The 24,061-nt window shown below is 40.9% G+C and overlaps 1 protein-coding gene and 1 long non-coding RNA gene across 12 annotated transcripts in view; one reads left to right on the top strand and one right to left on the bottom strand.

Annotated features, from left to right (window-relative positions):
* Nucleotides 1-24,061, top strand: part of zfh2 (Zn finger homeodomain 2) — a 363,357-nt gene that overhangs the window by 193,987 nt on the left and 145,309 nt on the right. The window lies entirely within an intron of this gene.
* LOC105676889 (uncharacterized) overlaps nt 3,677-24,061 on the bottom strand; it is a 203,848-nt gene continuing 183,463 nt past the window's right edge. Inside the window, exons 6-7 of the long non-coding RNA XR_010890779.1 lie at nt 4,426-4,973; nt 3,677-4,201 (exon numbers count right to left, since the gene is read on the bottom strand). This is a non-coding gene — a long non-coding RNA (uncharacterized lncRNA). The remainder of the gene's footprint in view (nt 4,202-4,425; nt 4,974-24,061) is intronic.

Genomic DNA, 24,061 nt, shown 5'->3' with positions numbered 1-24,061 from the left:
GCAAAACGTTAGCTCTCTCGCTTGCAAGCGTTACAATTTTATAAAATTTTCACAGTCAGCTTCCATTTCCCTTAGCTAGAGGTAATATTCAGATCGTTGCTAGGGTGCCGTGGAATAATACTGAAATAAGGGTCGGTTACGTCCCTGCGTTGAAGGGGGTGCCGGCGGTGTTGGTGGTGGAATACAAGAGAATCCGAAGGAAACGAAGGAGGAAAAGAAGGAGCGCCGAAGGAGGGCGGCCGGCAAAGCAGAGGATATTCTTATGAATCGATGAAAGAACCGCGAGCATGCGCGCCGGAATCTTAATAACTCATGCGATACCCCCCTTCCCCCCTCCTTCCGGCGCCCGCTCGCTCACCCTCGCCGTCCTGTTACCCAACCACCCCTACGTTATCAAGCGTTCCCTCCGTCCTCCCGTTACCCGCGGCAAATATGCCATCGTAACATGCAGGAGTGGCGTAAACACGAGAGCCGGGCATTCTTTTCATACTTTTCCGAATATTTTGTCACAACCGCCAAAACGTACTCATCTCACCTTGGATATTGTCGCGCGTACGAGACGTTGTTAAGAGTCGTCGAGCTACTTCTTTGAGCTGACGCCCGAGGATGCGCCTTGTCCGTGGAAGAAGTTGTGCGCGATTGTAGGTACGTGTTGCTGAAATACGAAGTCCCTGTGATAGTCCCTTTTGCATTAAGATAACGACTCATCCTTTTTCTCTGTTAACGTATTTATCGAGGTTGAATTGTGAAAATGTATAAAAAAATTATGATCAGATTATTATAATTTAATTTTAACCACTGTTGGCAGAATGTAGTGGACAATTTAATTTTGCTATTTAATTACTGGTTATTCAGCAGTATTGCGCAACGGACAATTGTTAACCGAACTACACGTTCGATTTTTTCAATTGCTTTCTAATTTTCAAAAATTATTCGCGCGCACAATTTCGTTTACAAGGAAACTTATTCCGGTTTGAGAAAATTCTTCGATAAAAGAATCGGCGCCTCGAAGCGCCTGTACGTGCGGAGGGAAGAAAAAGATTCCCGCGTTCGCGCGGAGGAAACACGTCGGGTACCTCGCGCTCGTATATTCCACGGCTGCCGACGTGGAGGGGCGCGAAGGGGAGCACGCGAACAAATTAGCCCTCTATCTGAAACAACTTCTTGGAATAGCCGTTATTCACGGATGAGGATCTCGGATCCGTATTGCGGGCCGAACGAAACGGGCGGAGGAGTCGAAAGCTGGCGGAGGTGCGAAGGTGGGAAGCGGGGAGGGCGAAGGCGAATGCGCCGTGAAAGAAAATAAAAGGCTGGCGTACGAGACACTTCGAATTTCCAGCCTGGGGTCTTCCTCCAGAAGGAGAGGATGGGCTCTGTATCTGGCCGAGTCCAGATACGCGGATAAGCGGGTCGTTCGAACGGTGTTGAACAGGAGTGAATATTTATACGCGGGTCCTGCCTTCGCACCTTTTTTGCTGTTGTCGTTCTCGTCGTTGTCGTTGTCGCCTTTCTCGCGTTTCCACCTTCGCGCTCCGCCAGCGGTATCTTCTTGATTATCCGGTCCTAATTAATTCCTCAGGCTTTATCTTTATTTTTACCACGCCACGAAGCCGCCAAGCACGCGGCGGCTGGACGGACCGACCGTTCCTCCTGCCTCCGAGGTGGAAAAGGATGACGATTGCGCATCGGGCGAGGGAGGGGTTATAGAGGAACGCGAGTATGGTCATCGACTCTATCAGGAACGTCGTGAAGATGCGACGGGCCACTACCATCGAAAGTTATTTTCATGAAAGATTGCGCGCAAACATGCAATAATATTGCTTATTGTAAATTCTCTTCACTCTTTACAATAATATAACGATATTAATTATCTGCACGGTCTCAAAGCACTGAAAGCAACAATTTTCTCAGATTAATTCTCTTAATTTTTATAGTACTTTTCAAACAATTAGAATTTATTGTCACTTTAAACAGCATTGAAGATGCTGAAATGAGATAAAAATATGATATTTATCGATATTAATTTGGACAGTAATTTTATCTTTGCGAAATAAAATGCTGAATTGCACAATCTTTCGATCAAGCAAACGATCGCCGAAATTACAGTCGAGTTTTCCGCAAAAGTTTTTTAAATTTTGTCAATGTCTAAGCACGCACGCATCTTTCACTTTTTCCTTCGACCGTGTAGGCGTCCTCGGTGACGTCATAGAGAGGTAGGTCACGGCCAAGCCTTCGACTTCGGTAAGCGGTTCAGTCTGCGCTACGGTTATAACGGCTATAGAACGCAAGGCGAACCTGCACATGTCATATTGCGCGAAGCGCACACGAATTCTCTTCGAAAGCAGTTATTCTTTCGCGAAAAAAATAATTTGCAAAGTAATTGCGCTCTCATCGAGTAATCGATAGAAGATTCTTCAATTAGTCGTTAATGGAGAATATTTGATCAATTTTTCCGGACGGAAATTTTCTTAACATCATTTACACTAGATAACTATTTTTATTTTGACGAAGATTAATTTCTTCACGGTATCACGACTGAATTATATCTTAGCGGTTAAATATTAATTTTAGTTCTCGCCGTTTCTTCTAAATTTGCCAATATCCTCATTACGAAGTACAAAATGTTACTGTGTCGCGCACGATATACTTGGCAAAGATGCAGTCTTTAATGGCCGGAAAAATAACGAGGACATTAATATTGACTGTACGATCTTCTTGATGAGCGTGGTAACGAGATGTAACCGCGCGTCTCCACGCCGGGACGTACGTATCATTTTTAAGCGCCGGAAATGAGTTATTAGTGGTCACGACATGCACTCAATTGTCCTGATTTGGAAATTTCTGATCTGATCCTTTCTTATTACACGGGCAAACAAATTTCAGTCACCGCGCTTCCGTGCCGCTGATTGTTATTGTCAGCAATTTCTTCCACGGCGAGGTAATGTCCGATAAAGTAACATTATATTCGGATCGAATCACTGCTGCAGTGACAAGACTATTTTCTGTCTTGAATTATTTCTCGCTTAATCGATTATCCGAAAATATGAAGAAAAAAATCCTCTTCTCTCTTAGCTTGACATCGGAGGAAGTAATTTATAAATTTTTCAATTGTTTGCTTTATTATTAAATTGTTATTTTTTGCGAGTCTAAAAACACGTTTAATGCAATTTTTCTTTTGTGACATCTAATCTGTCTATATTGCTCGTTGCACGCCACTTTCGTGCATTCCGCGACTACTTTAACGCGACAATCCGCCGAAGCGGCCTTGCGATCCGCGACTAAATTACTGAAACGCTGGACTCTTAATTATCATAACGAGCGCGTAAATTAGCCGCCAGATTGGCTTGCAGCGGTGTTTTAAATTAGATTTTAATTAATTTACACGGCCACGATCGCGCGCTTTTATCAGATCTGCCGCGTAGTACGACGACGCACTTGAAATTCCGAGGACGAAGGCACTTTACGGCGTCCTAACGAAGCCACCTGCCTAGCAGCTCTGTCCACTCTGTTAATTTTAATCGGGTGAGACGCTTTCTCGCGAATTAGAGGGGGGCGGAGAGAGAAAGAGAGAGAGAGAGAGAGAAAATTTGTGGGATGAGAAGGCGAGAAAAGGGTTGCCAGTCGATGCTGCACGCTCGTAAAAGACCTCTGTATCGAAGTGTCGTCGCACTGGCGGAGACGCTTGGGAACGCCGAGCACGATCAAATGAATCAACAGAGACAATTAATAGCCCGGCAAGGGCCTTGGAAGAACGTCGGGACGCCGCCACCCCCGTCAGCGAGTGTACAGACAACAGATCTATCTGTATGTACTCTGTGCACACATTCTAGAATGTCGAAAGGAGCGGCTTCTTAGTCCACGCGATTTAATCTGCATACGATAATGCACCGATTATGTGGATGTAGCTTGAAGAAAACTGGATCATCTAAAAAAAAATAAAAAATTTGATACGAAAGCTATTGATATTGAACACAAAAATATTTGAAAAGTATTATTTCTTAAGAATGTCACGTATAGTTTCTTTTACGTCTTGTTAAAAAAAAAAAAAAGATATACATACCGATGATTGAATTCTTCTACTTCCCTCGTTAGATATCATTCCATCCGTTTGTTGCTTGATAAACACACTGATAAACACACTGCTGCTTGAAGCTAAATCTCTCTATCAGCATCTGCATCGATGAAAGCCCTCGTTCAGTAGCTGCAATTTGTACAAATATTTTAAAAAACTATAGCTTTTTGACAATTTTGAAGTATACATTACAAGTTTGCGAGTTGTATAGGCAGACATTTTGGCTCGCACTTGATTTGCAGATATAAAACAGCGCGTGTTTAAAGTTGGATTGGAAAAAATATCTATTCTTTAAAGACAAATTAAGATAATTGATTTCCGCAGCGAGAAAGGAAACGCTTGAGGAAACTCACCTCTACTTTGATATCGTTGTCGTTTGTTGGGCTTTTCGTCATGAGAAGAGCACTCGATACGCAAATTCGCAAACCCGTGAATGTCGACAGGCCGCGAAGGGAAAATCTCTGCTCATTTAACAAGGGTTCAACCCTTCCGAGCGTTTTCACCCTCCGACAATATTTAATGCATGTTTTAAGCGTAATTAAATGGCAGAGGGTTTACCGTCTGCGACCACGGCCGCCCTCCCACGCAAATTATCGCATTTAACTCCCTCCTTCGTCAACTATCCCCCTCCTTCCCCCCCACCCCCCGGTTTCTCATCGGCCATCCGTACCGACGATAGCGGCGGCATTTCAGGGCGGCTTTGCCAGGCATAATGTACTTTTCATTAGCTCCGCACCCCTTTCTCGCGGCGCACATTCAGCCGTGGAATATTCATCGCCTCTCAACCCTTTCCTCTGGAAAGTTCAACACCCGCACTCCACAGCTCCCGTAGACACTCAACAGGTTTTAATTACCGTCGACGCCTCTTCGACAAACCACTGGACACAAATCCGACAGCTGGCTGTAAAATATAATTTTTTTGTCAGTTAAAGCCCTTTGCAATCACGTTAATATAAGACATTTTTGTGAACAAAAAATCGAAAGTAGGATTATAGAAATATTTACTTCTTTCTGACAGTTCACAAATGAAACGTTAAATTAGTTTTAATTATTTTTAATTGCAAAATGTTATTGTTACATGAATGTCGTTTCAAAAGGGATCTCAAGAATGATAAAAGAGCAACCTGTTTGCAAGGAAATTCTTAACGAAAGATAGAACGAATTAATGTTATGATTAGCGCAGATTAATAACATTTCGTTAAATTGTCTCGCTTCTCCTAACATCTTCACTCGAATGAGAATCGTGAATTCTTCAATGTTTATCACGGCGTTACGTTTCTCTAATCTCGCAAGACTCCGCCGTCGTCCTGCATCGCATCGCCCTTCGCGATTCCGCGATACCCACCCTTCCGATTCTCGCGGAGCTCGAAAGCCAAGAATAACCCTTGCTTTGCATCTCACCTGTTGCTCGCCGACCCTCGACATCCCCGGTGCCGTCGCTTTAACGGAGGTGGCTAATTAAAGAGTCAGACGGCGGTCTGGTTTCGCGGCTGCTTAATACCCGGCACCTTCCACCCTCCGAGCCGGGCGATATTGCAAACTCCTTCCGCACTTCCCATTTTCTCTCTCTCTCTCTCTCTCTCTTTCTCTCTCCTCGTCGCTCAGACTGCGACATCCGTTCCCGGCCTTTATTTCTCTCGGCGTCTCGTGAACTCGGAATTAATTAACGGCTGCGATTAAACAGGGGGCGAACGATGCTGCGGCGATTCATTTAGGGGATGTTTATTTTAACTTTAGTCTCTCTCGGCACGGACTTTTCTCTTGCCTCGGTGGCCGGTCCCGGAGGCTGGTGACTTTTTTATTACTTAATTAACTTCCTATCCCGGCCGCAGCTTTTCTCCTGCGTCACCGCTTTCCCAGCCGCGGCACGGCCGTCACTCTTCCCGCAAAGCGCACCCTTCCCGCCACCCTCCACCCCCTCTGCTCCCTGTTTCTTTTAACGTCGTCTTTTATATAGTAACTCCCTTTACTTGCCTGGAATCTTCTCGTTGAGTAGAGACTTAAATACGTGCTCGCCCAATTTTCGCACAATGACGTAGCACATACATTATTATTTCTTAAAGATTTTCTCTACATCGTAAAAGTGAATTGTTACGATTGCAATTCAATTTTGATGTTTCTGTTCGACCAGATATCTCCGAAATGTTAACGTTGAAATTGCGATAAGTAAATCTCTTGGGTGATCAAACTTGAGATTCTCTTAAAACACAGTCGAATTTTTCTTCAACAACTTCGTTTCGATACATCAGGCTTTAAATTGCTGCACGAAAACTTGACGTGAGTCTTACGAAACACCTTGTGTATAATTAAAAATGTAATCAAATTGTTCTACGGCGATAATTAAAGATCCCGCATCCCGGGGAAACGAATTAAACATCGATCATGATCGCGCAACACGTCGGACGAGAAACCGATCTTCGGAGAGTCGCATGTGCTCCCCTTCTCAACGACCACTCTTTCTCTTTCTCTCTTTCTCCGCCTTTTTCTTCGGCGCAGTTCGACCGCAATTATTTCCTCGTTATTTTTCACCGTGCGAGCGACTCGCGACCCGCTGCCTAATTATCGCCGTGAAGATAATCATCCCGATGGACTGACCGTCTCCCGTCGCCCCCCTCGCCGCCGCCGGGCGGCCGCCTCGTCCTCGAGAGAGAGAGAGCCCCGGAGTGAACCCTGTGATTATAATACCAGCATCGAATGCGAGTCCCGAGTGTACGACGGCAGGGAGTGCGAGCGAGAGAGGCAAAGAGGACGCGAATCGTTTCTCGCGAAATTGCTTACGGCTCTCCGCATTTCTGCACGTGAAACCCTTGCAAACGCGGCCGGGCCAAGCGTGCGCCAGTCAGGGCCGGCGCGCACGGGAACGCTTCTTTGCGTGCCACGGCGCATGAGGACACGGCAAATTAGGTGTTAGAGAACCGCGAATTTACGAGGTGACCTTTTTTTTTATGCGCGCGAGCGAGACGGACGAGTAATCGCGCGCTCCGAATTTCTCGCTATTTGGCGCGAGTGCGGTGCGGCGAATCGCGCGACGCGACAGACATCCGGCCCGTCGAATGTGTTTCCGCGAGAAGCGCGTTTCTGCAAGCTAATTACGGAATAATAATCTCTCCGAGGAGAATGGATTCAGCGAAGTCTCGGCTCTTCTCGGCTGTTAGCACACGTCGTGAAATCTGTTTGATTTCTTCCGAGAAAATGCTTTAATTCCACGTGAGATAATTAATCATAAATGTATTACATACGAATTGTGTTGAAAGAAATATTTCCTAAAATTTCCAAAAATATTTTATCTTATTTTAGTTTCATGAGTATAATTTATGTTGTTTTCTTTGATAAGAAAAGATAAAATTTTTGTATCCGCTTACTAACTTCATTGCGCAATAAATGTGTAAGGAATATTTTACAACGAAGGCAGAAAGGTTTCATCATAGCGAGAGGTAATCATAAATCAATTAATTCAAATAACTGTCGCCGACGTAAAGTCTCTTAAGCGAAGCACGATTAACGAGGGGAATATCAGTAAAGCTTTTAACCTCCATGACACCGAGACCGGAAGCTCGTCTAATTAATTTTGGTCGTAGAAAAGAATCCCCTGACAGGGGTTGGCTTCGCAATTAAGAAAACTGCGGGTAAGAAGGTGACGAGAAGGCAGAAGAGCCGCGAGAGGAAGTTTCGTTAGGAGGGCAGAAGGAGATCGGGATTATTTTGTTATGTCTCACAGCGAGCCGGCTCGTTCGGCAATTAGCCGTCCTATAATTATCTCTCTCGGCCTTATTAGCTCATTCTACCCGAAGCGGTGACTGTTGCGTTGATTAGGGGACAAAGTAATATCCGGTAACAGAGTGCAATATCTCGCCGTCTGCTATACGTCTCGTTTATCGTGTTGATATTTCAGCAAGTCAAACAAATAAAAATATTTAATCATAGATTGTTTATGATAAATATGAATTAGTATAATGATAACTTTGGTAATATGTCAACCGGGATAAGATAAAAAGTTGTGGACATACAGATAATTTGTATGTTTCACATTCTATGATCAATGTTCTATCTATTAAGATCTATTTTATTAATTTTTATTTTTCTACTATCATATCGTATTCAATATTTAGGATTGAAATATTTTGATATAATTTTGTTTAAGTGAGTACACTAATGATTACAGGAACAGTAGAAGTGTGCTGGTAATTGAAAAATACGTGTACAATTCACGATTTCTTTGTTTGAATAAAATTAAAATTAGAGAAAATAACTTACCCATCAGAGAGCGCAACTTTGATGCTACTGACTTTTCGGTCTTTTATGTTGATGTTAGGTTAGTCAATTCGTGTCTGCTTTAGAACCAACATTGTGGGTGTTCCAAGGTAGTTTCTCTTTTTTCCTCTCTCTCCTTCTCATATACTCTTTCATTTTATACTTTTATTTTTTCAACCCTTTTTCCTTTTTTACTCTAGAAATCAGCCAGGTTGAATGATTTTATTGCAGTCTATATATCATATATATCATTTGGAAGTAACAATAAAATTGTGAAATTCGTGAAATTTGCAGATTAAAAGCACCGAATATTTCCTAAAATGTGTACACAATAATTGATCGTAAATCATAAAAATATTATTATTGTATTTTCGAATCCGGAGTAAACTGTCAACCATGCAACCGGAAATTATCGGAATAAATTCACATGACTTTAAAATCCTACTCACAGCGCTGAATATTTTTTATAAATAATATTAATGTAAAAAACGTGAAAACGGATATAGAAAAATCTTTATGTTACATTGACTTCTTAAAATAACTATTTTAATGGAAATTTGAATCAAAACATCACGCTTTTTAACTCTGCTTTCTCCAATCAAAAACTGTAATAAAATTCACTGCATTTCACTGCTAACTAAATAATTGCTTATGTATGCACCATTCAGACTTAACTTTAAATTTCCTACAGTTCTTTTTTTCTCTGTACTTTATACGTTTTCTTATATACTTTCCATAACATAACATTCATTAAAATACATAAAGTATCGCGAGCTAAAAGACAAATAAAAATACATAAATAAAACAAACAATAAAATACATAAACAAATACACAAAAAAAGAACATTTTATGTTAGCCTTTTGTTTCGCCGCATTTTGTTCCGGCAATTACTTCCGGCGGGTACTTCCGGATAATTTAGGATACAAAATAAAGTGCCATAATTTATGAGTCAATTTTGTTTCAAATCTCTCACAAAGCCGACAAAGAAAGAGAATAGTTTACAGATACACATATGAAGAAAGATTTTATAAAATAAGTCCATTGCCACTTCAATACGTAGAATGCAAATGTTGTTAGCTTTCTTTCCACTTATTCTCTTGGTGCATAATTATTATCATTCAACCCGCTATGTAATACCTGAATAAAGTAAGACAGTTCTGCTACTTTGAATGGCCGCTATTGCGAAATTGTCTTATTTCGCTGTTACCATGCTTGGCAAATATTGCGTAATCTGTGATCGAAGGATAAATTTGACTCCTGAAGAAAGTATGTATTTTACGAATTATATTATTTTTAAAGAATTATAATGAAACTTTGGCTCCACTCTTATCTACTCGCTTTTCTTGCCGCTCTTGCTTGCGTTAGGTGAGTCATTCTGCAAAATTTCTGTACCAGGATCAAAGTTAGAGTTAACTTTCCCACACAACGCGCGTACAAACTCATCGATTCCGCGGCACGTATTTATCACTTTAATTCTCAGCGCTAAGTCAAATTTCGCGGTGTCGCTTAACAATTAGCGCCGATACATCAAGCTCCGCTCACGTCATTAATCTTCATCAATGGCCTCAGCATTCCTTCCTCTCTCGATACGTTCGTTGCCGTTTGCCTGCATGTGATCGAACGCGGCATATCATTTAAGCAGTTGCTATTATCGTTTAGGATTTAGACGTAAACGGCGATTCAAAATTGTTCCATACTTAAAATTTGCATATCTACGCTAATTACATTCTTAAAGATAAAAATTAAAAATTTTATAAACTATAAGTTTTAATTGTATACAAAATACAATATATTATAATATATTGATCACAAAATATAATATATTGATCTAGTACGAGAAACTGTATCTGCACAAAATATTCCAATTTTTTTTCTAGGCATACATCTTCAATTATTAAACAAATTTTGATGTAGAAATTATTTGAATAAAATTATACTACCAACTTTTTAGCTATATACATATATGAATAAAATTTAAAATTAATAATTAGATTTTTAAAGTCAACGATCCAGGATTTAAAACACGTTTTCCTTGGGATAGTAGAAAGTTATTATGGATCATTTTCAGCTGAATAATTTATATTCTTCACAAGCATGAAAAAACAACAGTTCTGCTCGCATACACTATAGTTCTACAGTTCTAGATAGTTTTTAGCAATAGTTCTATCGAATTACGCCAAAAAAAAACAAAAATAAAATTTCAAGAAATGAGATGATGCTAACTTCCCGTCTCACCTTCCAGCATCTACCGGATTTCGAACGTATGAGCCATAAAGTACGAGTATTCAAAGAGTTTTACCGTTTCAACCCATCATATCAATAGTTCTGGTCATAAGAACAATAAAAAAAAATTCTAGTTATCATTAAAAGTATTTCACGCGCTGAAATGTAATATGCTCGTACAAACCCAAAACTATCGCTAGTGACGCTAGCATATCATATTTAGGCACTTTTGGCGGGCATAATAATTATAGACAAATAGTTAAATGATTGTTTCTAAATAGAACTGTAATGTAAATGATACTAGGGACTGGGAACTATGATTCTATGCTCGTACAAATCCAGAACTATTGCTAGTGACGCTAGCATATTACATTTCAGCGCGTGAAATGACTAGAATTTTTTTTTATTGTTATAACCAGAACTATTGATATGAAATGGTAGAACTCTTTGAATACTCGTACTTTATGGCTCATACGTTCGAAATCCGGTGAAATGCTGGAAGATGGGAAATTAGCATCTCATTTCTTGAAATTTTATTTTGTTTTTTTGGCGTAATTCGATAGATTGCTATTGCTAAAAACTATCTAGAACTGTAGAACTATAGTGTATGCGAGCGGAACTGTCGTTTTTTCATGCGATGCCAAAATATGATATGCCAACTTCACACACGTATAAAATTAATAGAATCAAATTTTTTTGATGAAAAAGAAAATGCTTCTTCCGTAGATATCTCTGTCTCTGTTTAATTCTAGCGGCAAGAAGAACAGAAAATAGTTACGGCTGCGTTATCAGCCCCGATTAATAAGACCTTTCTCGAGCGTTACGATTTACCCCGCGCCGCGGATCCCGCGGAACTGCCCTGTTCCTTCAATCACGGTCAAGATTTCGTGAGGGTCACGTATTACCACGTGAAAATACGCCTCGACGATGAGGACTGAGCGCCGCCGTTGTGCGCCCGTGCGCGGTTGGTTTAAGCGCGATTAATCTTCGTTAAGTAAGCAAGCAAGCGAGCCCTTCCACTTCCATTCCGTGCGAACGCCCCGCGCACGAGGAACGCGCTCCCACACTCGCACGTATACGCATACCATCGATATCTCGCGTGTATGGTGCACCATGAGTAGCGAAGCATCCCGTCCGATCCTCCCCACCCCCCCATCCCCCTCCCCCCCTTCCCCAACCCTTTCTCTCTTCTTCTCGCGCTCCCTCACGTCCTTCTCGCTTACTTTCTCCCCGTGTTTCTTCAACGTCGTATCTCTTCCTCGCGTCCGCGCCCGTTTAGTTATGCCAGAGCTCCGGTGTGTGTACACACACCGGGACGCTGATTAAATCTGAGTAATTAAGGGAGTTAACCTCGACTTAACTTGACTTAACGCAGTCACGCCCGCTTGCCCACCCCTCATATTCGCGCCGTTTACACGCGCTTTACATTGTTCCAGTAAAGAGAGAGAGAGAGAGAGAGAGGGGGGGGGGGGGGAGGGGGGAGGGAGAGCGCATCTTCCGCCCGCCGTTGCGTCCTCGTGCCGTCGTTCTCCTTCGTCTCTCCCCCTCCCCCCTCCCCCCTCCCCCCCTTGCATCCTGAGTCTCCTTATGTATGCACGCACGCATCCACGCATGGATTCGGTTAATTGCTATGCACCACTAATTACACAGCTCGTGCCCATCGGGGAAGAGAGTGCGCGCCGTTCTCGATGCAAATTAAACGCGTGGGTTTCCAATCGCGTCAGAGTTTCGCGAGCAGCGAATTGATTCTGTTGGTCGAAGAAATGGCGATTGGGCGTTGGTTAATTAGGATCTCCGTGGTTTAACGGACGTGATTAGTGTCCGTCGGCGGACGCGCGCGTAATGGCCGCGTAAGATTTATTTCCGTCTCCTTGTGGCGTGTGACACGCATCAAACAAGTTCGTACGCGACGGTACAGCGCCAATCTGATTGTGCAAGTTTTAACTACGACCGCGCCGATACTTTCACGTCTAAATGTAGCGCAAGAGTAGTGTAATGTAAAAAAAAAGGAAAACATATAATCTTTTTTCTGCAATCTAATGATATAATTAATTGTCAATATAATTAATTCCCTGAGATTACTAGAAAGTCATTTCGTAAATTTGCTGTATTGCTCGGTGTATTGAATATAATCCGGTACAAAACATTTTATAATTAATAATTAATTTATAATTAAATAATTAAAATATAAATTATATTATTGTTTTCATAACACTTTATATGTATGTACAAAAATTATTTATAGCTATCAAAGATCAACAGAAAAGGTACACAACTTTCTTGACAATGTGTGTTTTGTGTTTCTATGCAAAAGCATTGTCTATTTTTAGATTCTTAGATTTCATTCTTCCCTGAGAAATTCTCAGGGAGATGCCAAAGTCTTGCTTTCTGGAAGCAGCGTCCATCCACGCGACTTAAATAATTTGATGAAGCCGTATAAGTGCGCGTTCAGGAACGCGTTCATCGGCCAGCCTGGCGTCGGCTATTGTAAACGTGTTCAGCATCGCTGTAAATTAATGCACGACTCCCTTGCACTTTTTCGTGCATATTGTTGTCGCAACGACGCGACGCGGAGCGAAGCGTTGCGACGCGCATGGATTGCGCTCGCATTCGAGCATAGGAGGAGAGGTGCCTCGCCTAATTAGCCCGGTCGGGTATTTCCGTCGCGTGATATCACGTGAGCCCGTTCGCCTGGCCCGCGGCCAGCTTTTCTGCCGAACTATAAACCATATTCACACCCACGCTACACAATTAGCTCGCGCCACACTACCCGGGAGAATTATAATATCCGCGAAGCCGCGGCGTCGCGCGAGAGACCGTGCGTGAGCGGCGATGACGGTGCGCAATGCGAACGCTATACGAAAGTGCGGGTGGCGATGCTATATATTTTCTTGGACAAAGATCGTGACAAAAGCGTATCGCGGTATTTATGAAATATCAGCTTACAAAATACTGACAACATTTCACATTTAAGAAAATATTATTACGCTGAGAGACGAATAATTGCAGTAATTAATCATAATCTAGTGTTTTTTGGCGTCAACCATATTTTTATAGATATTCTAACTATATGGTTGGTTATATATATATGATTGGCAGCACGTGTATAAGATTATTATTGCTAACATTATAGTAATAATTTCTATAAAAATAAGTAATCTCACTATAATTATAATACTATGTGATTAGTTCCAAATATCACACGTACGTACTTTTCTCTCAGTGCAGTGTCTTTCAATTTTAACTTAAACATTTGTACTCACTTTTAAATCATTCAGTGAAAACTTCAGATTTTTCTGATTTATACATAGATTAAAAAAACAAAAACTTGGTCTATTTTTTCTCCAAATACCTCAATTATCAATCGAAATCCTTTAAATTATTTTTACAACACTGACTTATTTCATTTTAACGTCCTCCCACATATTGATTTGCTTGCGGAATACAATTTTCTAATTGTCATAATATTGCATTATTTTATGCATTTTATTTTATCACACACAACGCTCAATTATTCACACAATAGCTATAGATAAGAAAGTTGTGGTGCATTTGTAAAATATCAACTGTCGCATGTGTGTGTGTGTGTGTGTGTGTGACAAATACATAAACTTGTCTCACGTATTTTTCTCAAGTATCTGTTTTTGAAGAAAATTGTGCATAGATGTTTAGAGAATCTTTTGGAATTTTCGTCGTGGCGATTTTGCCACGAATTTCGCAGTACTTTTATCTACGCCTTCTCTCTTCCTGTCGCGCGCCACGCGAGTACCGAGTTTCGCGAACTGCATTCGCATTTCCACTTCTCTTCTCCTCCGTTGACAACGACCTCGAGACACAAATACAAACGTGAAAAGAGTCCATAGCACGTCATTTTTGGATATTAAGAGATTTTTCTTATACAATTCTTGACTCGGACGATACACTATTAACCACTTTTCTTTTTACATTTATAGATACCGTACTTAATCACCAAATTACAAGCGGGGAGCATTTCTAAATATAATATTAATCTTAATAAAAGACGTAGCTATAAAATAACTTTGTATGACTTCTGACATTTAGGCCCTGCGCACAATAGAGAAAATATTACGAATAGGAATAAATAAATATTAAATATTAGGAATAGAAAATTGGAATTATTTCATTTTAAAACAAGAAAATGGGTATTAATGTATTATGAATTAAAAATTAAGAATTAAGAATAACTAATACATTTCGTTCTTTTGTTTCAAGTAAAATAATTCCAAATTCTTCTTCCTAATATTTATTCCTATTCCTAATATTTTCTCTATTGTGCGCAGGCTTTATGTCTAAGAATATAATATACTTCACACACTTTTTCTGATACGCCTTCTGGTAATTTAGCAACAGAACTTTAGATTCCAGAATATTATTAAATAGCGATGCTCCTTGAAAAAAATTAAATTTAATCACTAGTTGATTGCAAGGGTTAACTAAAAATATTTTAAATTACAAACATTGATTTATTCCAACGTCCCATGACATTCTTTTGTTGATTCACTCAAGCCAAATCTTGATGAAGATTGATCGATTCTAATCTACTCATCTATTTCATCTAAATTGACTTACTCTGTTATTTTAGTTGCATCATCGTATCGCGCACTCTAACTTATTTTACTTTCCTTGACACATTGCTTCAGTTGCTATTGCTTTATCTCGTAAACGTGCCACACATTTCGCTTTTACACCAACTTATTCTAGTCGATATCTCTTATTGTCAGCAAGAATTTTAAGCGAGAGTATTGCACCACTCTATCGAATTAAACCTAAAGCCCACTTTACACCAGAATTAAAATTTAACTGCAACTTTCAACTGATACCCACTGTTTTCTCTTCAACACTAACGTGCCTTACTGAAAACCGTTGCACGCATACCTAAGGCAAGCTTCGAGAATAATCATGTGCGATTGTATCGTTGGAGTATCAATGGATTATATCATAGAAGTGCTATGATGATAAAGTAAATAAAATATCTGAAGAGTTTTGGAATTGTTACACATAATTAAAACAGAGTGATTTTAATAATTAATAATTAATAATTAATAAAATAAAACTTATTTAAAAACGAAGACGTCAGCGGAAGAGAAAGTTAACGGGTGTTATTTCGAAAGTCGGCAATGAAGAAAACCGAAATGTTCAAAGAAAAAGTTTTAATATATTTTTCAAAAAATATTCAAAGTGCGAAGTAGAAAATAATTTTCAATAATTTTGTTATGAGAATTTAAGAAATTTAATTTTTTCTGCGTCACAAATCGCAGTTGATTCTTTGAGTCACATTCCTTTATATTTGATTAGATAAAGCCAAGAAAACCATTAATCACCAACGTGTTCTAAACATGTTTCGGTAGATTTGGTGTACAAAATGCTAATTACCAGAAAAATATTTTTTTGTTATGTTGAGTATCTAGAACATCTAGAATTTTCTTTTCTGGTTTCATATGATAATAGACTTTTTTTTCAAACGTGCCTTAACAGAAGAACGTGCTTATAATATTTAGTCAGTAATTGTGAGAAAGGGACTGCTGGATTGTAGAAATATAATTTTAAATATATCTCAGGTATACGAGATACATTTTACAACTTTTAAACGAGGAGACCAGTAGACTCTGAAAATTGCGAATATTCGGAAAGAAATTTATACGCTACTCAGCAGTTTGGAACCCCTGCGTTGATCGGCATAATGCGTGGCACATAAATGTTACGCATGTGTGTATACGGACTTTTAGTTCTAGATTTATCCAATTTAAAAATTACTAATAATTTTTTTTATCTTTTAATTAATTGTGTAATAATTTTCAAACAGATGTTTTATAATATACTTTTTATCGATTAATACACATATTTTTTTTATTATAAATATATACATTATGTATATTAACATATGTCAAGCGATAAAAAGTACATTATAAAATATTTATTCGTCTGAAAATTATTACACAAAATTAAAAGAGAAAAAATATTATTAATTACGTTCAATCTCGTTTTGCCTATTTTATATATAAATATAATTCCGAATGAATAAAGTACGCTGAAATTATCTGTCGCTCTATCTTCGAGTAATTGCCGGTTATTTCGCGAACGTTTTCTCGCAATCCAACGAAAGACATTTACTCTCGGCATCAATTCTTAACATGCAGGCGAACATTCTTTTCGCTCCGCGGAAGTAAACAACGATCGACGGCCTTTCACTCGGCGGACTCGAAAATAGGATAACTTGCAAACTAAATCGGCGTGACGCGATGCACGGACCGCGAGAGCGTAAATTCGGAGCTGATCAAGCGCGTCGCCGTCGCGACTATCGAAAACGTTACCCGCACAACGCGAGAGATAAGGGGAAGAGGGGGGGAGGGGAAGAGGATGTTAGAACGACGGGACACTTCGGGGGTTGGAGAAACTTGAGAGAGCGTGTGCCCCTCGGAATTTCCCCGACGCGCGGAGAGATCCGTTGGCGAGAGAAAGAGATCGTCGAGGGTACATGGTGGGATGCGGGGAGGGATGGGGGGGGAGGAGGGGGGTGAACTGCTCCGGGAGGCGGAAGTAAGTATTGATTCAGATTCAGCTAGTTAGCTATGCTCGGAGTCGGCACCTACCCCCCTCGCATCCACCTTCCTCCATCGTGCCCCCCCTCGTCCCGAGCGTACCGCGCGAGAGGGTGGCCGGTGAGTAGCGGGGTGGGAAGACGCTCGGCGAGGGTGGCGGCGGTGCGGAGAGAGATAGAGAAGGAGATGAAGGGATGCAAAGTGAGGGGGTGGGGGGGGGGATGGGGCGATGTGTGGAAATCCGCGGAGGAAAACGTAGGTGACAACTTCCCTGTCTCTCTCTATTTCGCGATTTCGACTGCGAACAACGAACTCTATCCCTTCCTCCTCCGCGAAACGTTTCTCCTTCTCTTCTCTTCTCGTTTCTTTCACCCGCCATTTGCTTCGCTCACTACTTATCCACCTATCACCTTTGAATCTCTTTGTATTCCCATGACAACGGGGCCGGATGCGCTCGAAGTGCAAGTGGATGCACGATAATGCACAGGTCAACGTTTCGCGAGAGGGCGAACGCGCTTCTTCCTTTGAGGAAAGTAAGATTCGCGCGTTTCGCATGGAAACGAGATGATCTTTCAGCTTAATAATTTCGAGAAATACGTAGGATGTTTTATTATTTACGTGCAGAATGGAGCAGCGCCAAGGTTTTTAGGCGCAGATATTTCACAATTATATATCTCTTTCATAACTGACTTGAGTAAAATAATATTACCCTAGTTATTGTTACAAAAGCTGTCTGTTAATTCATAAATCGCGTTTAAACTTTCTCTCGGTTTACAAAAGTCAGAATATAATCGCCGATATTATTATTGCACCGAAGATAAATTTAATCTACATCATTGCATCAAATTATGTAAAATGCAGAAAAATCTTATTTCACTTATTTAATGTGATTATGCGAGAAATTGCAGAAATAACAAATGCAAATTTATCGGCCTTTCGTACAGCTTAACATTTTCTAAATCGAGCAGGAAATATGAAACGCGTGTTAAATCAGTTTAATCGCTGCTCTTGCGAACCAACAATAGAGAGCGAGCGTGCTTGTGGCACGAGTTCGAAGGCGTCGCGACGCCTCCGCCGCTGCATGTTTTTCCCACATTCCGCTCTCAAAGCTTTGCGGGCGTCCCCATCTCGCGGATTTTTCTGCAACCAAGGCGTCACGACGCTTTAGCAGCTAATAAGAGACGCCGCCGGATCCCTGACGCTTGCACTCGCGTCGCGGCGCTCATCGCAGACGGATCTCTCGCTCTACTCGCCGCGACTGCACCGCAACTGTACTACTTTCGAGCTTTTTGCTTCGCGACAAATAGCATATACTTGCGCGTTTTAAAACGCTTAGGGCCATTCCACTGTCTCGTATTATAATTTAAATGAATAAAATGCACAAATTGAATTCGCTTCGATGTATTGTACAATCGTATTTATATTTCTTCGACCATGCCGAGAGAGAACGACAAGATTTATCTCCGACCGAGGTAAAGGACATTGATTTAAGATCGCGGGCACGTCTCTCGGCATTATAAAACGGCGCATTCTATCGCATCGTCCTCTTCCCTTCGGCTCGCTCTCTACCCTCGCGATGTTTTTTCCCGCCTCGCATTAATTGATCCTTTGGTGATTTATGTAAACAGAAATACATAGATAATTACGATCCTACCTGCCGCCCGGCGACCCCGAATGACTTTATTCACAATCGCGATTTAACGATTCTCGACATCGATCATGCGAACAAACGCCGCTTTACGTTCGCCCGTAATTCGCGAGAGTGAGCTCTAAATGAACACCCGTCGCCCGTTACGAGCGGCACTGTTTCTTCAGCACGCTGTTAATTTACATGTTTGCGGTAAGCAATTTTTCCCACTGCACCGTGCCGTGATTTATACCTCGCAAAGTGCACTCCGCAACACAGAGCGGAGCTTTCCTTTCTCTCTCTTTCTCGCTTCTATTTTTCCTCATTTCCTTAATTACGGTCGCTGATTGCGCAGTCAATACCGCTATCGTAAAGTATTCCATTACTGCACACTGACATCCGTCACGTCTCCAGGTCGATTGTTTCGTATTTTTATGCCACGCTCGTTGATCTAATTTCCTTAGGAGGAAAAGCCGATATTGATTACACTTGCATGTCGCAGTTGTTAGCTGTGATTCATGTACTGCTTCGCTTCTGTTAGGAATCTTACTGGGCTTTTATTGCAATAATAATGTAGGTCAAGAATTAACGAAAAACGTCAAAAGTGACGTTCCATATCTTCCATAGTCTTTCTATTTTTTTTTTTCGTAATATGAAGTTCATTTTTCGCTTATTATCTGACATCTGCACCATTAATCGTTCTTTTTTTAATCCATTTTACATTTATACGGCGTACTAATTTCTTTTAATATTGACTCCATGTATTCTTGGTTATATTTTAGCCACATTTTTTATTACGGGTTTTCTCGTTTTAGTTATACCTTTTCAATTTTATGAAAATTATTCTCTCGACATATAAATTATTTTCGATTTACAATCCACAATTATCGTACTGACGTCTTTCGCCTATCGCACGATCTGCGGCCCGGAATTGATATCGGCGCGAAATCATTACTGCCCGCGAACTATATTGGCTGTAATTTGCGTAACGATAACAATCGGCTTTAAGTGGAACAATAGGGTGCCGTGACGATAATTAGTGCCACGTACTGTCTGGCGTGATGACAATTGTGGCGGCAACAATGAGTAAATAGTAACATTAATAATGGCCGTCGATAGCGCAATATTCGCAGCGGCCTGGAATAATTCTACGTTATATACAGTCAGCTTTCATGTATTCGAATAAACGAAGATGTATGACGATTACCGGGAAATGGCCATGACATGTTGCGTGGATTAACCCGCGCCAAGGCGTACTACAAATATAGATAGCAACGATAATAATTCTTTATTGCGTCTCGATATCTGCATCGATTATACGAGGACAGAAGTTTTTAAGACAATTTTTTTTATATTTATCCTATTCTGAGACTGACATACGCAAAATAGGAAGTTATAGTAAGAAATGTGACAATATCGTACACTCCACCTCGTTGAATCTCAATTTCTTATATTAGAAATGCTGTAAAAAATGAATATTACTAAATCGGAATAAAATAAAACGCTTAAGCGGAGAAAGAAGTCTCGCAAATGCGCGAACAGTGAACCGAAGTGTGTTAGAAACTCATCATAGATGCTTCGATTCGTTTAACGTACATGCAAAATAATTCAAAATCGATTTGATCTTGATACAAACGCGTCGCATATCGGACACGAAGCGTTCCGCGAAACATTATTACAGCGGACGAGGAGAGAAAGGATACAACAAGGAAAAGGATAAGAATCGGTGGTAGTCTCATGAGACAGCGGGTCAGCTTCTTTCTTTCTCTATCTCGCACAGACACGCGCATACACACGTAGCAGTGTACACCACTCTGTGTGCATACGCGAGACGAAATGCTCCGAAGGCAGCTCGACGACGCACAGTCGACTTTTATTGGAATATTTATGGCGGCCGGCTGTACGGGACGAATTTTTATCGATCCGTTGTGTTTGCCGAGCCGTCGATGCCGGGTTCGGGTTTCGATCTCTTCGACAGAAATCGCGATATTTATTCATAAGCCATGGTTAGAGCGCGCGCATCGCGCGCATAATAAAGATCGCGGATTACCCGACCGGCTGACGCTCCTCCACCTTCTGCGAGAGCCGCAAGTGCCTGATTTTGGGAGCACAACCTGCAGAAAAATAATGTTGCGAGGGCACGAAAGAAACAAGATTCGGGAAAACATATCTGATATGTAGAACTTTATCCACTAAATCCCTTCTATTTGCGATTAAATAAATAATTCTGTCGATGTGAGTCTCGATGTTTTTTTTTAAGCGCGATGCATTGAGATTTATGTTAAGGAAAACACGTGATTTTGATGTATTCCCTTATTTACAGTAACTCGTAACTCGATAAAAATTAATGAAATTTTTTATCAACTTTATGAAAGAGATACGTTTGCTTAAAGATATTTTTACACGCGACATAATTTATTGTTACATTACTGAATTTACAAATATTTAAGTTTATTTTATCATGCAGTCACATCCGGCGTATTAAGGAGGACTCTAATTTTCTTTTACGATGCTTCTAAGTTTTTCAACGTTATAATTTCACGACGGTGCTCCGATCCGATGGTGCCATCGCGGTTTTTCTCTCCTTTTCTCTTTCGCTTTGTAGGCTTTTGTTTTCCTGCTGGGTCCCAGCACCGCCCACAAACCTATTCCGGAGTGCTGCCGGCGTGGATGTTATTAAAAATTAGGGAGCGGATTTGAGGCGTCGGTTGCAAGTCATCCCGCCTGAGTGACGACGAGAGGCGCTTACGTAATTAAAAAATTACAGGGCCGCCGTGCCCACCGGCTCGTTACTTTCCCATCGAGGGAGCGGGACGAAAAGACGGCTAGTCCTATCTCAAAGGCGAAAACGAGAGTTCCTGGGTTCATTCATAGCGCCAGGAAGCAGTGTGGCGCTAAGACGCGATGCTTGGCCTCGCTTTCCGCTCGTTACCTTCGTCCCGCCACAAAATTATTCTCCCGGAGTTTTTAATCTTCACAACATTAATCTTCCTTTTTCAAATTTTACAGAACTATTTATAATGAATAAGTGGATTTTTAAATTATCCGTGTTTACCTCTGCAATTACAAATACATGAACACAAAAAGATAGTTTATGCTTAAAGTTGATCCAACAGATCATTTATAATAAATAATTGTATATTTGTGGGAAGGTGAAAAAATTTTGGATCCGTGAGGTATATCGAGTGTTCATCGATAGTCATAATAAATCCTGCGTCATATATCATTTATTAGATATATATCGAAGCGTTTCGCGTACGCGTGAATTACTCATCGCATCGAGGGCACATCCAAATAAAGGCGAGCTCTCGTCTGCGATTGAGCCGTCAATAAATTTGCCGTTAATCGAAGAACTGGGTCAGACTCGTGTCTAAGGAAAAAAGATTTACTCGGAGCGATAAATGTTTGCCGCTAAGGATCGATTTCTCCTACGTCGATTAATGTTAGACATAGTCAATTAAGCGTACTTCCACTTTCTAACTATGATTATTAATTACATAATAAATTATGGGTAATTTATAATATTAACCCATTAAGTCCCAATATACACATAATGTCTAGATTTTGAAGAAAATTATATTTTACGACTGATTATTTATTCATTTTATGTTTGTTAATTTTTTGTGTAAAATTAAATCTTGCGATTTTTCGTGAAGGCATAATAAATAACGCATGCTATGATAACTTCTTTAACAACGTAAATACTTAAAGAATTAAAAGGGACGAACATTTACTAAATTTATATTCTTGTGATAATAGAATCGAGTGTGCGGGATAAAAATACAACGCGCCGTGCGCAGAAATAAAAACGAGAAGGGCGAGGAGCGAAGGAGAAATCACCACACGCGTGTACGCCGTGTCTCCCTCGCGGCGCGACTCGAAGGCAAACTATCTCAGCCAATCCCTTCATCCACGATACTTTAATATCGGATATGGCAATAAATTACGTATCGACCTGGAAGCGGGTTTCACTCTGCGCATCCCCGCGCGCCCCTGCCACCGCCGGGGCAGCCCTTCACCTCGAGACAGCACGGAAACCTCCCCCGTCCGTGTCGCGGCGGGTGTGTACACGTGAACAGGCGGAGCCATATAATCACACTTAATGACACTCGATACGAACATGTAACATCGGCATTTCGCGAGATACTGGAACGATAAGGGACGTGTTTCGGGCCGCAGGCGCGTTGTAAGTTCTGCGGCGCGGACCCTCGGTAAGGGCTCCGCGCGTTTCATTCGCGTACCTACGCGTTACCTTCTTAAGTTTCGTCTCCTAAAATGCATACATAAAGGTCTCGCGCCGGTTACTCTCTCTCTCTCTCTCGCCGCTACGCGCAATTTAACCCTGGAACCTATGCGAGGGTTAGCCGTAACCCCGAGCGTTCTTCTGCGCAGCGATATCTCCGATACTGCGTTATATCTGCAGCATTGAGGTTTCGCATATTTTCTATTCTTCCTCGTTTACAAAACGAGTGAGGTGTGCTGTTGTGTTCATTTTGCAGCTTGTGTACAAATTTCCATGTTAATGTCGCGTATAGATAAGTCTATTTTTTTTATGTATCTTGGAATTCATTCGAGTATGTTAAGACTTAATGAAGATATTGAGAAATATTTACTTATCTGTAAAAAATGAATCTCTATCGAGATACATAATATATTAGGTTAGCTCAAAGACAGATAAGAGATTATATTTGCAACTCCCAAAAATTCATGAAAGCTTTGCGGCACAAAACGTATAGTGTGTAAACAGTAATACGTGCCGTTCTCTATATTAGCATTTAGTCATTATCTTATCCGTCTGATCAGCCTGTACTACAACGTATCAAGCTTGTATCTCCGTTACGTCCTTCGCGCCTTCCTGACACGCGAACGATTATTGGTGCCCCCGCACGGTGTATCACGAACGCGCGCCCTGAAATCAGCCGCAGTCAGTCTACCTTTTCATCGTTTCATTTCCCTGAATTTTTAGTAAAGTGGCAAGTGGCAAAACAGAACTGCCAACTTCAACGTTCAGCGTACAGATTATTTAGAAACAGAAATCAGAAATTTTTTTTATAGCTCGCGTTAAAATAAAAAGTACAGGATCGTTGATGCACTTTACCCAATTTTTGTTTACGAGTAATCTACAGTTGCAATTAATCTCCTCAAATAAAGTGCTGTTCTTAGAGCCGGCTTGTCTCACCGAGGAAATTGTTAAGATGTCTCAATAGGATTATTGTTCGCTAACTCCGGTGTTAGCATCGGGTCTTCGCGTCTCTCAAAATAGCAGTAAAATAAGTTTAAATCACTTAACCGTCCAAATTCCAGAGATAATCGGATTGGAAACCGCC

Source organism: Linepithema humile, chromosome 6 (genome assembly GCF_040581485.1).
Source record: "Linepithema humile isolate Giens D197 chromosome 6, Lhum_UNIL_v1.0, whole genome shotgun sequence".
In the NCBI taxonomy this organism is placed as follows: Eukaryota; Metazoa; Arthropoda; class Insecta; order Hymenoptera; family Formicidae; genus Linepithema; species Linepithema humile.
Note: the sequence above shows the minus strand (reverse complement) of the source record. Positions and strands in the feature narration are given on the sequence as shown.